At 51.1% G+C, this 15,835-nt stretch overlaps 2 long non-coding RNA genes across 2 annotated transcripts in view; one reads left to right on the forward strand and one right to left on the reverse strand.

Moving 5' to 3' along the window:
- The window catches only part of LOC139079143 (uncharacterized), a 42,318-nt gene that overhangs the window by 23,695 nt on the left and 2,788 nt on the right, over positions 1-15,835 (forward strand). The window lies entirely within an intron of this gene.
- On the reverse strand, positions 976-11,474 carry LOC139079144 (uncharacterized). The gene is made up of 3 exons (XR_011532481.1): positions 11,287-11,474; positions 5,935-8,675; positions 976-4,953 (listed from the first exon to the last, which is right to left on the reverse strand). It is a non-coding gene; the product is annotated as an uncharacterized lncRNA (long non-coding RNA).

The following is a 15,835-nucleotide window of genomic DNA, read 5'->3' on the forward strand; positions in this document are numbered from 1 at the left end:
TCACATCCTTTGCAACTATCAAAACTTATCATAAAACTTTTTAGATGTTTACTTTAAAAATGGATGAGGGATATATAGTTTTCAAAATTTCTGGAGGAGCATGCAGGCAGTTTGCAGATCAATGCCTGAGAGGGTCTCCTTTCGTGAATAGATAAAAGCGCCAAGTAATTGAGAACGATATTGTGGAAACAGTGCTTCTATAATCACTCGTTCTTCTTAAAAAGGCTCATTACAATCTCTGCCTTGCCTACCACACATGCATCCGGAAAACCTTCACACGTAGATAAGGGGAGGCAGACTTTACCTCCTGGCTCTCTCCCACTTAATCACAAAAGACGGGTGTTTGGAGTCCAAAGTTATTAATCTATTAATAAGATTTCCTCTAAACCGGGAACAAGAGGATAATACAGTCCACAATCAAGTAGCTTAAAAGAGAAATACATTTAGAGAACAGAATACAAAAAAAAGGTAAGACTCATAACAAAAAGCAAATTAAACACTTGCTTTTAAATATTCATTATGATTAGGGGCCGGGCCCATGGCCCAGTGGTTAGAGTTTGGCGCGCTCCACTTGGGCGGCCAGGGTTTGAGGGTTCGTATCCCTGATGCCGGCTTACTCTACTTATCAGCCCTGCTGTGACGGCATCCCACATACAAAGTGGAGGATGGCATGGATGTTAGCTCAGGGCTAATCTTCCTCAAGCAAAAAAAAAAAAAAAAATAGAGGAGGATTGGCAATAGTGTTAGCTCTGGGCAAATCTTCCTCACAAAATACATATATATACATAGAGAGAGAAATTATGATTAAATATCAGTGTGGGAGGAGTAGGGGAAAAAGGCAGTGCAGAAGGGCAACAGTTAAATGTCCTGGCCCGGCTGTCTTTGGTAGAATGTATTGTCTACTCCTACGGGACACATATGTTGGGACCCAGCATTTCTAGAAAGAGATGGAAAAGGCAAACAAAGCAATCAATCAAGAATAATGAAGAGCCAATTTTACTGAATGATCTGGATACACTTTAAAGTGGCACATTTAGTAAATGATTTATGTTTCTCTCTAAAGGTAACAGGAAGTCAAGTGGTAACCTGAGGAATGTTCTAGAGAGAGTCAAACTCCCCAGAAGGAGGGAATTACTTAGGGTCTATTAAGAATGCATCAAAACATTTTTTTTGAAGGGATTATTTACTTTTTAAATTATTTATCTTTGGTGATCAAAATTCCTGCTCAGATTTCTTCCACTATGTAAAAGGAAAAATGGGATAAAAGTCAAGAAAATAAAACTTCAGGTTAATATGGCATCCCCACTATTGTAAGATGATCAGATTGTAGCTTGAATGAATCCTAATAACTAAAGACAACTTTGGGTTAATAATAATAGATGTTATTAATAATAACCCTATTTATTGGTTAATAGTTAATACTGATGACTGAGTAAATTATTCAGTCTTACACCTAATTTTCAAGCTTCATTTAAGCCAGAACCCTGACACCTCCCCTGGTAGAGCTGGCAAAATGATCTAAAGACAAAGGCGACATGGGAACGTCCTGCTTGAGTCACAGTGGGGATTCTTGAGGTCCAAAAAGGAGCCGAGTGAACACAGCAGGAGAGCGGATTTCCCAGTGCCCCCAAGAGAGAACAGAGGGCCTGCTTTTAAGAAAACAAAGCAGTTCTCTCCATCCTAGTCCACGCTGACGTCATCTCTCAAGGGTTGGTTACTCTGGTATGAAGAACAAGGCTCTTCCCCCCCAATTTGCCCCTCCTCCTGCATTGCCTCCTCATCGTGAGTCCACAACCTGCACACCTGCACATGGCAGCCCTGAGTCACGCTTCACCCATATGCCTAAGCTAGAAACTTGGGGATCAATCGTGATTTCCTCTACTTCTTCCCTCATCCACTTCTCCCTCCCAACAGCTACTCCCTAGCCCCAAGCTGCTCCTGGGAGTAAGAGTGTTTGTCTCCTAGCAAAGAGCTTAATAAACGTGTGGAATAAATAACCTGATTTGATATAATCTATGATTGACCTCTTTCCTCAAGGAGTGCTCTGCCAAGAATGAGGAGATGGATACAAAAACTCCTTGTCCTTTAGGCTTTTCAGGTGCCACCTCCTCCAGGAAGCCTTCCACGTCCTCTCCCACCAATCAGACTGGGGTATGTGACCCTCCTCTGATCTCCCAGAACACCCTGTGCTTACCTCTACCAAAGAACTGACAATTCTGTCTTGCAACAGTTGTTTACTTGCCTGAGGCTCCTTCTAGTTGGGAACTTTTATTCCTGGAGCCCCACTGCCTAGCAGGGTATCCGGTGCAAAGCACAAAGACAATGAATGTGGTTGAATGAATGAATGCCCCAAGGAATTAGTGCCATAAGAGACCACAAAGTGGCCCTATGGGGAGACACACAAAGGAGCAGTGAGTTCTGTTATTGAGGGAGTGACAGTGACAAACGTCTTTCTAAGTGGTCTTGAAAGATGAGTTAGAGTTTCCTTAGAGATCAAGGCAAGGAAGGGTATTACTAGCAGAAGGAATAGAGGAACAGAAGCACATGGGCAAGAAAGCACATGAAGTATCTCAAACAACGGCAGCCTGGCAAGGCTCGAACACAGCATTGAGTGGGAGGAAACGGGGCAGATGTGTCTGGAAAGGGTGTGTCGGACCGGTTGTGAAAGACCTGGCAGGGGTTTGAAGACCGTGGAGCAGAAAGTCACTGAAGTTTGAAAGCAGAGTAATAACATGATCAGATCTTCAAAAGAAAAAAAAAAGATCTTCTTTCCTTTTCGGTAACTAAAAGCCGTAGTTCCGCCTTCCTCCATTTTTTACATTTCTTGATAGTTCATGAGAATAAAACAACAAAGGCCAGCGGAAGCCGTTCTTCTCTCCCTGCCTGGTCTGAACCGGGCGTGTTTTTTTTCTTCCCCTTGTTTCCTGGCCAGCCGTCGGGTGAAGCGAGTGCATCATACAGCTGGGAAAACACGAGCTTCTCCGGTTTGTTTGGCTCCGGAGCTATGTGGGTGAGCGCGAGTCTGGGCAGTGTGTCAGCTTCTTCCTGAAAGTCCGGGTCAAGGAAGACCACGACACGACTTTGTTTACTTGATTTTGCTTTCAGTGTCGAGAACGCTGGTTCCGATGACTGCAAAGGTGTATGCGGTCGCTGCTGGCTCACAGGCCTGTAATTCCTTTGGAAAAAAAGATCTGATTGGGACAACTGGGACCTTATTTTAATACCTCAGTTCCTTTTGAAACACCAGATGAAAAGTGATGCGTTATTTTCCCAGTGGCTTTTGTTCCTGGCTAACCAGACTGGTTTGTTGGATCCTTGGGAGTCATTCTGCGGGACTGGGTTTGCTGGGCTGGCAGATTTGGAGGGGTCGACAAAGAGTGACCCGTCTGAAGCAACTCCTCTGGCTCAGACACTTGAAGTTACACTTAATCATCAAATGTTTACCGAGGGCCTGCTGTGTGCCAGGCCCTGTACTAAGCACGGGGACACTGCGAGGAACGACACAGTTCCAGCAGAGCCCGGTAACTAGGCTAAAACTCATCAAAAGCAAAAGCCAACTCTTGCTTCTCTTTCCATCTCCCCAAGTGCCTAGTGCCGTGTCTAACTCCAGGCAGAGCCGCAACAAAAACCGAACGTCTGAACAAACAGCTATACTCCAATTTCACCCTACACGTGTTTACCATGCACCTGCTATGGCCCATATTGCCTCAGGTAGTAGAGAGACGGAGAAGAGAAAGGTCGGCTCACACCGCCACCTGCTCCCAGGCTGGTGGGGAAGACGGGAGCTAAAACAACTGTTCAGCCTGTACAAATCTGAGCCTCAAGGAGCCCCAGAGCCCCTAAAGATCTTCTTGCCCCAAGGTCCCTCCTCTGGCACCGCAGACCCCTCTACAAAAGGGGTGATGGCTGGCACAGAAGAGAGAGTCCAGGATGCTGCCCCAGCACTGGATCCACTCTGATCAGTTGATGCTTTTGCCTCTTCTGTTGAAGATATTTTACCATCATTCCACAGATAATAATAGAGGCACGAGCCGTTCATACACGGGGATGAGAGGAGGGAACGACTTCAGGACGTGAGAAGGGTGCCGGCTTCCATCTGGAAAGGGAGCGTGTAACTTCCTGCAAAACCCAGTACAGCAGGTGACGTTTTGTTTCTAGGAGTCTATTCAGAACCCCTGCCCCATGAGCACAAGCAGGGGACCCCAGCTCAAGGAGCTGCCCACTCCAGATGCAAGGGCACACCATTACCTCCTGTCAACACTGTGGAGTCCAGAGGCAGAAAGTCATTTTAGAATGGAACTATAAAACATTTTAATTTTTGAAGTTACTTTAAATATCGTTTTTATTTCTTCCTGTTCTGGACCAACTATTATCCACAAGCCTAGTTTTGTAGCCATCTTGGTTCAAGTAATCTTGTTACCTGCTAATCATTAGCCTCACTCACGGGCAGTGGAGAGAGAGGGCCTCCCGAGAAGCAGTGTAAGAATCTTGAGCACTAATCCTCTGGGAGGGGGATGAGGGGGCTTCCGTTGCCTTTCCATCCCTTGCAAAGCTGACGCTGAGAGCCTAGAAATATGGATCCTTCAACATTCTGAGGAACTGAAAGAAGGAGATAGAGAGGGAGAGAGGGAGAAAGGAAGGAAAGAAGAAAACAAGGAGACAGGGAGGGAGGAAAACAATCAACCAAACAAAAAACACAGGATGTTTCCTAAACCTCTCCTCAGATTGTCAAGATATAGATTCAAAAAGTCCTAAAGCTGGGAGGGCCAATTTCCCACCTGTGAAAGCAGCAAACATCGCCTGAGCCAGTTCTTCAATGGGAACCACAATTATTCCATGGAAACATGTCAACAGTTCTCTGCTCAAGTCTACGAACAGAAACAGTGAAGCAAATTACACTTGTCCGTACTCTCCAGATAATTGAATTTGGCTTCTTAAAATTCAGGTGTCAGCCTGTTGAGAAGAACAGGGTAGCTCCTTTATTAACTTTTGTTTTCACCTCCTTTCACTCAAAGCAGGATTTCGTAATATTATTTTAAAATAAATTACTGGCAGAAGACTAGACTAGTGTCTAGTCACGTCTCCAGCCTCATCTTTCCTCTCCTCTTGCTTTCCCCACAGACTACGGTGCTCCGTTCCTACACGGACACCACACCATCGCGCCTCCAGGCATGACCCATGGCCCCTCTCCAGGGCCCCCCCCAACTTTTCCTGGAAGCGGGGTCTTCTCCAGGATGAGCTTCCTCAGCTCCCTTCCTTCTGCTGCATAAGGAGCCCTTCCTTTGTGCTCCTATCGCACGCTCAGGGCATCTCCATCTGCACACTTAGCACCTTGCATTGTAAGGACCATGTCTATGTGTGCGCCTGTCTTCCCCTCCCCCCGAGACAGTGACTAGGCCTCACTCATTTTTCACCTTCTTGAGGCCTCACCCACCTCCTGGAAATAGTAGGTGCTTGCATCAGCTATCTATTGCTGCATAACAAATGACCTGCTCAAAATCTGGCAGCTTAAAGCAGCAGTTATTATCCCACAGTCTCTGTGGGTCAGGAAGTCAGGTGCAGGGGTGGCTCGGTTGGTGGCTGTGGCTCAGGTCTCTCACAAGGCAGTGACCCAGGGGTCGCCAGGCCACCACCATCTCGAGGGCCAAGTGCAGGAGGGTTCGCTTCCCAGCTCACTCCTGAGGCTCTTGGCCTTAGAAAATCGACTTCCAAGCTCGATCACTTGGCTGTCAGAAGGCTCTAGGCCTTACCGGCTGTCAACTGAAGATACTTCCTCATCCTATGAGGCTCTCCACAATTACTCACAGCACGGCAGCTGGATTCTGCCAGAGGAAGGGCCCAGAGAGAGCGAGAGAGACAGAGACAGAGACAGAGAGAGGGAGGGAGGGAGAGACGGAGCATACGAGCAAGACGGGAGTCACGGCCATCATGTACCGTCATCTCAGATGTGACCTCCATCACTTTCGCGGGGTTCCATTTGTTAGAAGCAAGTCACCAGGTGCAGCCTCCTCTCAAGGGGAGGGGACACATGAGGACGTGAACACCAGGACGGGCATCACTGGGGCCATTGCAGAGGCTGCTGCCAGCGCTCAGTAAACAGACTGAATGAACAGATGACTCTCTCTGGTCAGAGTGAAGCTCTCCTTCCAAGAAGATCCACAGCTTTGGAACCCCTATCGGGGGACAGAGCATGGTGTGACTTTCAGTGAGCATATGTTCACACAGGCACCTGCATAGAAGCAGTACCAAATACACAACTGGCACCCAATAGCTAATTGTCGCCTGGGTGAAGAAATGAAAGAACGGTTGACAGAGGCTAGCATGTGTCCATCACTATTTGTTCTGCAATAAAGGACCTGTGTCTTTTAGCTAGGCCCATGGGCATGCCACTGGAGACTGCATTTCCCAACATCCCTTACAGCCAGAGGTGGCCATGCTCCCAAGTTTTGGCTACTGGGATGTGAGGGTAACCCTGGTGAGCACTCGCCTTTCTCTCTTCCCCGACCTGGGATACTGAGGTTTGGGTGGGACCGAAAGCAGGAACATACACAGTGAATGTGGGAGGACCACGCCAGCAGACTATCCGTCTCTGGACTAGGACCTGAAGGAGAACTCAACTTCTGTCTTGTAAAAGCTCCTGCCCTGTAGGGTCTTGTTGTTGCATCAGCGTAGAGTATACCCATCTGACACAGGATGGAAAAGCAAGCAGGAAACACGACTCCACCACCCCTCCCAACCCCAGGGCGAGCCCCACGCTTGAAACACGCTGCAGGGGCCCCTTAAATGTCTGTAGGGTGACACTGTGCCTGTGGACCTGTTGGGCTGTGTTGGTAGAGAAGAAAGCAGAGTTTAAGTCCCCACTTTCCTCCTGGTCAGGCAACTGCAGGCGTCTTGGGTTAACTCAGAAAACTCAGAGCTCTGAGGCTGCTCAGGGAAGCAGCCACCGCAGCACGGAGTGGCCTTAACTTTCCAAGGTCCAAGGCAGAAAGCCACCACAGAGAGCCATAAGTCAGACGGATTCTTCTCGAGGAAAACCTGTCCGGATTGCGGTTTCCCCACAGGAGGTTGATTTGTTTTCCCAAAAAGGAGAAGAGTTCTCAGCTCGGTCCCTGCGAAGGGCCACGCCAGCAGCCTCTCCAAACCCTTGCGGCCGTCAAGGGCAGGCGTCCCGTGGGGCGGCAGAGGTCACCGAGAGCCAGCAGCTGTCCACGCCTGGAGGAGCCACGCCTCTGCCTCAGTCTGGAACTGGACAGCATCCATGGCCTAAAACTGAATGTTTTTATTCCGTTTCTGTTCTTTTACAGTATACGGCTAGATGGCTCCAACCGACCCCACCCTCCAGTGCCAGAATCAAACGCTCACCCAGCCAGATGGTGTGTGCTGAGGCTAGCTCAAGGAGATGACAAAACCTTGTTAAAACACAGGAAGGGGACCGGAAGGAAGTGGGATAAGTCTGTCTTGCTTGGATTGAAAATCTGTTAATAGGATAGACACATGCCAAGTAGACAGCAATTTGAAGATATTTCTTTCACACAGGAAGGCAAATTTGAGAAACGAGGAGAGAAAGAAGGGGTGAGGGAGTCCAGGCTGAAGTCTACAGGCTCATTTCTCTTGGAAGGCGGGGAAGTTTTAAAACTCCTACTATTCCCTGGCCTTCAAGCATTCAAGGTACTGAAGAAGATAGCCGTGTCCTTTAGCAACGACGGTTCAAATGGAAATGTTCTCAGGCTGTTGGTATAAGAGGAGGGAGAGAGCAAGTCTCACAGAAGGGATGGCGTTCTGGAAGGGACTGGAGGAACTCCCCCTTGAAGGATGAGGGAGATTTTCCAGGTGGTCACAGGCAGAGAGGGAGGGCATGGCAGGCAGGGAGTGGCACGAGCCACACTCCGGGGCTCTGAGAGCACACGTAGTTCTCGTGTGTGTTTCTGGAATTCCCAGTGACCTAGGAAGGTGGAGTCACAGGGACGTGAGTCAGGTCTTTGACAGGAAAGAGTAGAGATGACTTCCATTAATACTATGGAGAAAATAGTACACAAGAGATGGAAGGAGATGGGGAAGTGTTAACGGAGCAGAGAGAACAGAGGCAGATCTGGCCCTGTGGAAGCCAGCTGTAACCGCAGCACGGGGTCAGCAACACGGCTGTGTAACTTGGTGGCTTAAGTCGCAGGCTCCTGAGTCAGCCCCCGCCTCAGTGTCCCACGGCTGCCGTAACAAAGTCCCACAAACTGAGAAGTCTGAGATCCAAGTGTCGGCGGGGTTGGTTCCTCCTGAGGGCTGTGGGAGAGAATCTGCTCCCTGCCTCTCCCCTAGCTTCTGGGCGTTTGCTGACCATCTTCGGGGCTCCTCGGCCTGTAGGAGCAGCACCCCGCTCTCTGCCTTCATCTTCGCACGGCAGTCTCCCTGTGTCCGTGTCTGTGTCCAAACTCCCCCCCTTTCATAAGGACATAGTCCTAGTGGGTTGGGCCTCTCCTAACGCCCTCATTTTAACTTGATTCCCTCTGTGGAGACTCCGTCTCCAAATAAGGTCACATCACTCCAAATTAGGACGTCAACATCTTTTTGGTGGGCACCGTTCCACCCACTGCAGCCATCTCGGTTTGAATCCCAACGTGGCCACGCACCAGACTCCTTGGTCTTGCAAAAACTGCTTAACGTCTCTTAGCCCAGTAACGTGCCTAAAACAGAATGAAGAGCACCCTTGGTACAAGCATCAGTACCCAGGAGGGGCCTAATAAGTGTCGGTGGTCACTCTTGGATGCACAGAGGACCGCGTATGGAAGTCAAGCCCTGGCGTCATTCTAATTCAGGGACGCAGGCAGAGGGCCCACTGACGGGCCATCAATCATTTCACTCATCTCCTTCCCGCACCCCTACCGCCGGTGCCTAGACTCTTAGAGCCTCAGGAAAGTTTTCTGCAGATTACAACTCTGTAACTCAACTTAATTTCAATTTTGAGCCACATAGCGCCAGGGTGACAGAAACAGAAACTGTCAGTTTGGGGTTTCCCTCTCTGTCTTCCTGGGATTGTGGCTCAATCTCAATGAACCATCCTGTGCCAGGACGCGGAGCAGAGGCACGGGGGCTGGGTCTTATTTCTCAGTCTGCCAGGCTTCTGTGAGGACCCCACGTCCTGGTTGGTCCTGGGGCAACAGTCCTGTTCTCATCTGAAGGCCACCTCGCCACCCCGAGGTCTGGAGGGGCTCTCTGCCATCACCATGCCAGGCACAGTTTCCTGCTGTTCCTCCGTGCCAGCCTGGAACACACTAGTCTCTGTGAGCCTCTCTGAGGCTTCATCTCTGCAGTTACGCTCTCGGGGGCCTCCCTGTTTCCCCCAGGGCCCTACCCGACAACCACCCCTGCTCCTGGGCTCCCCAAAGTGTTCTGAGGACCTGTGGCCCCCGGAGCCCCTCCTTCGGAGACCACCCCACCTCTGCTCTCATGAACTTCACCCTCGGCTGCCCCAGACCCCGCTGGGTTGGGGGAATCCTATCTCTCTCTCTCCTGTATGTTCCCCAGACATTTGAAGATACCCCAACCCTTTCCGTTCCCTTAAAGCCTCGGGTTTTGGAAAGCAAAGCCAGGAAGAGACCTGTGGGCTCTCCGTGCCTTCCTCCCTGGGCCCCCCGCACTCCTGCCCCCCGGGGCATGGAGAGTCTATTGCCTTAAGTGGGAATACCAGGAAAGGAAAAAAAATAAATAAGTTAATATTTAAAAGTTATTATCCCAGCTTGTTTCGGTGAATAAATAAATGAATGCGTGGCCCTGGCCCAGGGCGCTCGGGGGAGATCCTGAGCCCACTTCACAAAAACCTCTCCCCCGAGGGAGGTTCCACTCGCACGGCCGTTCCCAGCAGGAGGGCCCAGAGCCCACCCCATTCCCGCCCAGAAGGCCCGCTGGCGGCCGCCCCCCCGCCCTACGTGGCACCCCACGTTTCTGCCCCTGGGTGCCCAAGTGTGGCGGTGGTTCTAACAAGCACTTAGTCCTGCCACCTGGTATTATTTCAGTTAATATTTTACACGGCTGACCTCCTTACTCCCTGGAACCAGTTCTTACTCAACCTGTGCAGCAAAGAGAAAGCTCTGCCGCTTATACCAGGTGACCTTGGACGACTTACCCAGCCTCGCTTCCCTCATGGGAGAAACGGCAGAAAGAACACCCACCCATCGGGCTGTGAGGGTTGAGTAACGTAACCTAAACAAAGGTTGGAGCCCTTGGCCTCAGTGCAGCCGCACTTGAAGAACTGCCCTTGTGGCTGGCTTGGTGGGCCCACCTGTGCCTCACTGTGCAGAGAGGGAGAGGCAGGCATGCCACCAATGTCACCACGCAGAAGGGACCCTGCACCCACCAGAAGGGCGATCTCTAAAACCCCTTCGTGCCTTAAACCATCACGATCAAGATTGGTGTTGACCTACTCAATAACTAAGCTCTTATGAAACATCACTAGGAGCCTGGCATTCTCATACACCTGAAAAAGAGCTCCCCAGGGACACAGACGGGGACGGAATAATAATGAAATAGGCTAAAATAACTGGGTTTAAACTGCTATGGGATCATGGAGGGAAATCATTTGTGTGCTTGTGGTCATTCATTTATTCATACCACCTTCACAGTGCCCTGTGTTTCCAGAAAGGATTGAAAGAGGCCTGGGAGAAATAAGGACCTTTCCCCAAGAGGTCACTGTGAGCTTGGCACCGAAGGCGGTTAACAGGCAGAACAGTGAGGACAGAGATTCTCCAGGCCCAGGAAGCAGCCCGTGCAGGGGCCTGGCCGTGTGGACATGGCAGACCCACAATGCTCTTCTCCCTGTCCATCAGTGGTGCGCTCGAGCCAGCCAGGAGCAGCTCACGAGAGCTGATGGCTAAATTGTCGGGAAATTTGCAAGCCAGTTAGTAGATACAGTCATTAATAAAAATTAAATTATGCAAACTTATAATTAAATAATTGTAATAGAAACCAAGGTTAAAAATATCCAAACTCATCACTTCTTAACTATTTTACATTTTCCTACTATCTGTGCTGGAGGTCACTTACACCTGCTGTACCTGTATGGTCGAGATATATGCATCATATTGTGCCACTGAGCACGTCTTCCCAATTTCGTGTTTAACGATGGCACGTTCATAGCTTGCAATCTGCCGTGGCAGGAATATTTACACCACCGAAACTGGCCGTTGCTACAAATCAGGACATTTTTTTCTCCCCGGAAAGCTAGTTATTCACATTTGCCAGCACACTGCTGCTAGCTGCCCTGTTTAAAGTCACCTTCCCACTTCCGGTCCCACTTACTCTGATTACTTTCTCCACAGGATGTAGTACGTTCTAAGAGGTTGCACCGTCTGTTCGGTATCATTATTTTCTGTCTCACCACATCAGAATGTTGGCCCCATCAGGGAAGGACTTTTTCCTGTGATGTCCTTCAGGTATTCCCACACCCAGGAGAGTGCCTGGCAGCCAGCTGGCACTCATGAGTCTGTACTGGTGAACGCCGGCCTCTGCACGTCCCTCCCCGGCCCTGCGCTCGCCCAGCGGCGTCTCCCTGACCCGTAGGCTGACCTGGCTCGAGGCCACCCTCCCTCTCCCCGTCTGTGTCCCTGCAGGAGCCCCGCTGCCTACAGCCCGGGGGAGGTCTTGTGTAAATGTGCACCTACGGCCCACGACTGGGCATTTCTCTGGTCACAGGTCACAGGTCTCAGGTCTCTTAATGACCCTGAGACCAGTGCCTTGAGACCTGGAAGGCAGCAGTTCCCAAGTGGCCCCAGACGGCAGCACCAGCAGCACCTTGTTAAAATGCAAGCGCTCGGGCCCCACCCCAGACACCCTGAGTCAGAAACTCTGCGAGTGAGGCTGTCTTCGTCCATCCAGGCTGCTGTAACAAAACAGTGCAGACCACGTGGCTCACCAACAGCAGATGCATACCGCTCACGGTCTCGGAGGCTGGAAGTCTGAGATCAGGGCGCCAGCTCTGTGGTGAGAGGGCCCTCTTCCAGGTGGCAGACTTCTCATTGCCTCCTTGAGTGGAGGAAGGGGTGAGGGAGCTCCCTGGGGGCCGTTTTATGAGACCAGTAACCCCATTTGTGAGGGTCTGACCTGGGTCTCAAAGGCCCCACCTCCTAGTACTGTCACCCGGGAGTTAGGTTTCAACGTGAGCGTTTGGGGGACCCATTCAGATCCCCGCAGAGGCCCAGAAATCTGTGTTTCTGAGATTCCTGTGTACAGTAAAGTTTGAGGGCCACGGGTCTGAGCCTTAGAATTGTTCTAAGGTGGTGGCTCTCGAACGGGGCTGTTCGTCTGTGTCACTGCTCCCCCCCACCCCTAGGAGGCACTAGGCAGTGTCTGGGGACACTGTGGGTCACCACAGCTCCAAGGGGTTGGTGCTACTGGCATCTCGTGGGTAGGGGCCAGGGAGGGTGCCCACGATCCTACAACGCACAGGACAGTTCCCCCATAACAATGTCAGTGGTGCCGCCCGTGCCATCCTCACTCCCACACACCCCTCCAGCCCTCCTTCCCTCCTTTCCTGTAACCCGTGCTCCGCACCCAGCAGCTGATAACAACCGATCCTCCACCCTAGGAGCCTGGGGCCCTGCCCCGCATAGGATTCTCTGCACAAGGATACAGATACTTCAGCCGACCTTTGCCACCCAGTGTGTTCTGTTACGTTTAGAGAAATATCCCGGAGGTGCTCCCAACCCAAGCTTGGAAGATCAGGGAGGACTTCCTGGAGGAAGTGGCCTCTGTGCTCAGACTTGAAGGTGGAGCTACAACGAATCAGGCGGCAGGTGGACAGGGGATGGCTTTCCTTATGCAGCACTTCCTGCCTTTCAGTCACTGTGCTGTGTTTTACTGTCACTGTCTCATTCAACCCTAGACCCTCCGAAGCTGATACTACTGTTATCTCCATTTTACAGATGGGGACACTGAAGCCCAGAGACACTAAATAACTTGCCTAAAGCCACACAGCTAGCAAATGCTGACGCCGGGATTTGCATCCAGGTCTGCAGATTGCAAAGCCTGACAGGAGGTGACTGCTAACTGTTTACAGAGGGCAAAGCGGGTAGACTGGGGACTTCTTCTAAAACACAGTTGACCCTTGTGCTATGGGCTGAATTGTGCCCCCCGCCCCATTGGTATGTTGAAGTCCCAACCTTCAGGACCTCAGAATGTGACTATATTTGGAGGTGAGGTCTTTAAAGAGGTGATGAAGTTAACTGTGGCCATTAGGATGAGCCCTAATCCAAAATGATGGATGTCCTCATAAGAAGAGGGAATGTGGGCACAGAAAGAGGCACCAGGGATGCATGTGTACAGGAAAGGCCACACAAGGACACAGCAAGCCAAGGAGAGAGGCCTCAGGAGAAACCAACCCTGCCAACACCGTGACCGTGGACTTCCAGCCTCCCGGACGGTGAGAAAGTGTACGTCTGTGGTTAGGGCTCTCGGTCTGCGGGATTTTGTTACGGCGGCCCCAGGAAACTAATCCACCTCGCCTCTTCTTTTGGGACAACGCTTTGATGGTGGGAAAACTTCAGCCATATTAATTGTGTTTTGTTTTCTCTGCTGTAGAATAAAAGAGAATGAGCCACCTGGTGTCTGACACACACACACCCCCTCCCTCGGGGGCACCTGCTGGACCAAAGCCACTGGGAGACGACTGCTCTTCTTAGCTCTTGTGAGAGTCAAGATTCTCTGCGGAGATTGTGCGGTGGGTCCTGGAGGGGAAGAGAGGTGGGAGGGCCTGAAGTAATAGAGGCAGATTCTCAGAGATGAAGGGGTGTTGGCCATCTGAGGGCGCCACCAAGGGGGACCCAAGCCTCATTTCCTTGGCCATTGGACAACTGGCATGGCTGACCAGCCTAATTGCTCATGCATCAGAGCACTGCACTTCAAGGCATCCAGCACGGGCATTGCAGATCTCCAGTATGGACCCACGGCTGCAGGCAGGGGCCGCTAGGAATCTTCCTCTGCTTACAGGCCTTAGAACTCTGCGGCTTCTGGAGGACGTGGGGTGCAGCAGCACCAATACAAGCCGAGATTGGATCTCCCGCCAGCCCAGGGAGTCGGAGGGCCCACGTTAGACTGAGCTGAACTTAGAGCCAAGAAGAAAGCAAAGCAATATTTTTATACACATAAATTTGTGCATTAACATTCAAACTGACTACCCTTTATTTTCAGAATTGAGATCCAGAAAAGCAAAACCAAAGCCAATTCAAGGCAAAGCTAAAAACACTTCTGTCAGCAGGAGAGACAATGAGCCAGCGAGAAGGAGGAGCCAGCGGCCAGTGGTTTTCTTCTGGCTCTGCCGCTGTCTTCTGGCTCTGCTTTGTCTCCTGACTAGACCTAATTATGCTTGTCATGCGCATCAGAAGGATGGGGCTAAGATTAACAAGTTAATGTGGGTAAAAGCTCTCTAGCTCCAGAGATGAAAGGAGATCTAATTAGCAAGGCCGGCAAGGCCCGCAGGCGCTGGCCAGCGTGGACTCCGCCCCTGTGCTCACCAGAGAGCTAATTATAGCTTCTGGGAGGGGCTTCCCCAGGGTCCACCCCAGTCTTGGCCTGGAGAGGAGGCTCTTCTTGCACGTTTTCCTCCAGCCCTAGGGTGCTGTGACTCCGCGTTGGAGGAAACAACGCGCGCACCTCTCTCAAGTGATGGAGAGAAGGAATGGGTGCAGGTCTCTCCCCATTTTAATCAACGCAGGCTGACCCGCAGGAATGGGGGGGCGGGTGAAGGTGACCCTGTGAGGTCAGCAGAGTGCAGAGGTCAACTGAGTTCCAGGACGGCAGGAGAAGGCCAGAGGCTAGAATCCTGACTCTGCCATTGCCTAGATCTGAGGACTTAGCAAAACCCTCCACACCCTGGAGGTTCTGGCACTTCTTCTGCCCAAATAGGGACAACACTTCCTACCTCAGAGTTGTGGGGCTTAGATTGGTTCAGGCTGCACCCGAATAAGCACATGTTTTTATTAACAGTAATCAATAATAGCTGCTTGAAATGGCTGGAGTGACCTCTTTCACTCACCGAGTCCGCAGTGAGTTACCTGTTATGGGCTGGGGACCTGGGCGTCGCAGCCCCTGTGTCCAGCGATGAGCCACAGCGACGGCTCTGCCCTCCTGTGCAGAGCTGAGGGCAGGTTGGATGAGGAACTCCGTAACCTCTCAGACCTTCCCTCCATGTCTTGCTTCTCCTCTTAATAGGCATTACTGAAGAATTTTTTTTTAATTAAAAAAATCCTAAAACCTGCTCACAGGTATGTTTGCCTGAAAGCACAGACAGTTGATTCTACTCTAAGAATTAAGACGATTAGTTCAGAATACCCCAAATGAGCCAAGAATTTTAAAGCGTAAATGCTGGAGTGAGTCTTTGACCTGTCCCGTCCGGCCCCACGTGTCTTGTCCAGAGTTGCTGTGGTAGCTCTTATGTAGCTGGCCACCTGGCCTGAGTGGAAATGGGGGATGAAATTGGCCTGTTTGAGGCTGTGAGAAAGACCAGTTAGTTCCTACCGGCCCTCTCCTCCTGGGCACTCACCGAGCACACCGCCCCTGAGCGCGGTTTGTGTAAATATTTAGCTAACAGCTGTCCCCCACTGGACGGTGACTGGCAGGAGGGCGGGGTCCCTGACCGTGGGTTCCAGGTGGAACCTCCCTGGCCGGGTGCCCTCTCCGCCTGGCCTCCTGGCAGGCAGCGTCCCCTGAAGTCGTCCTCAAAGCCACTCCACGAGGCGATGCTCTCACCAAGCCCTTTGTGCACACACGGAATATGAGGCGTAGTGGGCGCCTCCGCTTCAGGCGCACAGTCGGGCTCCAGAGTCCTCACCCCCCACCCCCCACGCTGACAGGC

Source organism: Equus przewalskii, chromosome 24 (assembly GCF_037783145.1).
Source record: "Equus przewalskii isolate Varuska chromosome 24, EquPr2, whole genome shotgun sequence".
Taxonomy (NCBI): Eukaryota; Metazoa; Chordata; class Mammalia; order Perissodactyla; family Equidae; genus Equus; species Equus przewalskii.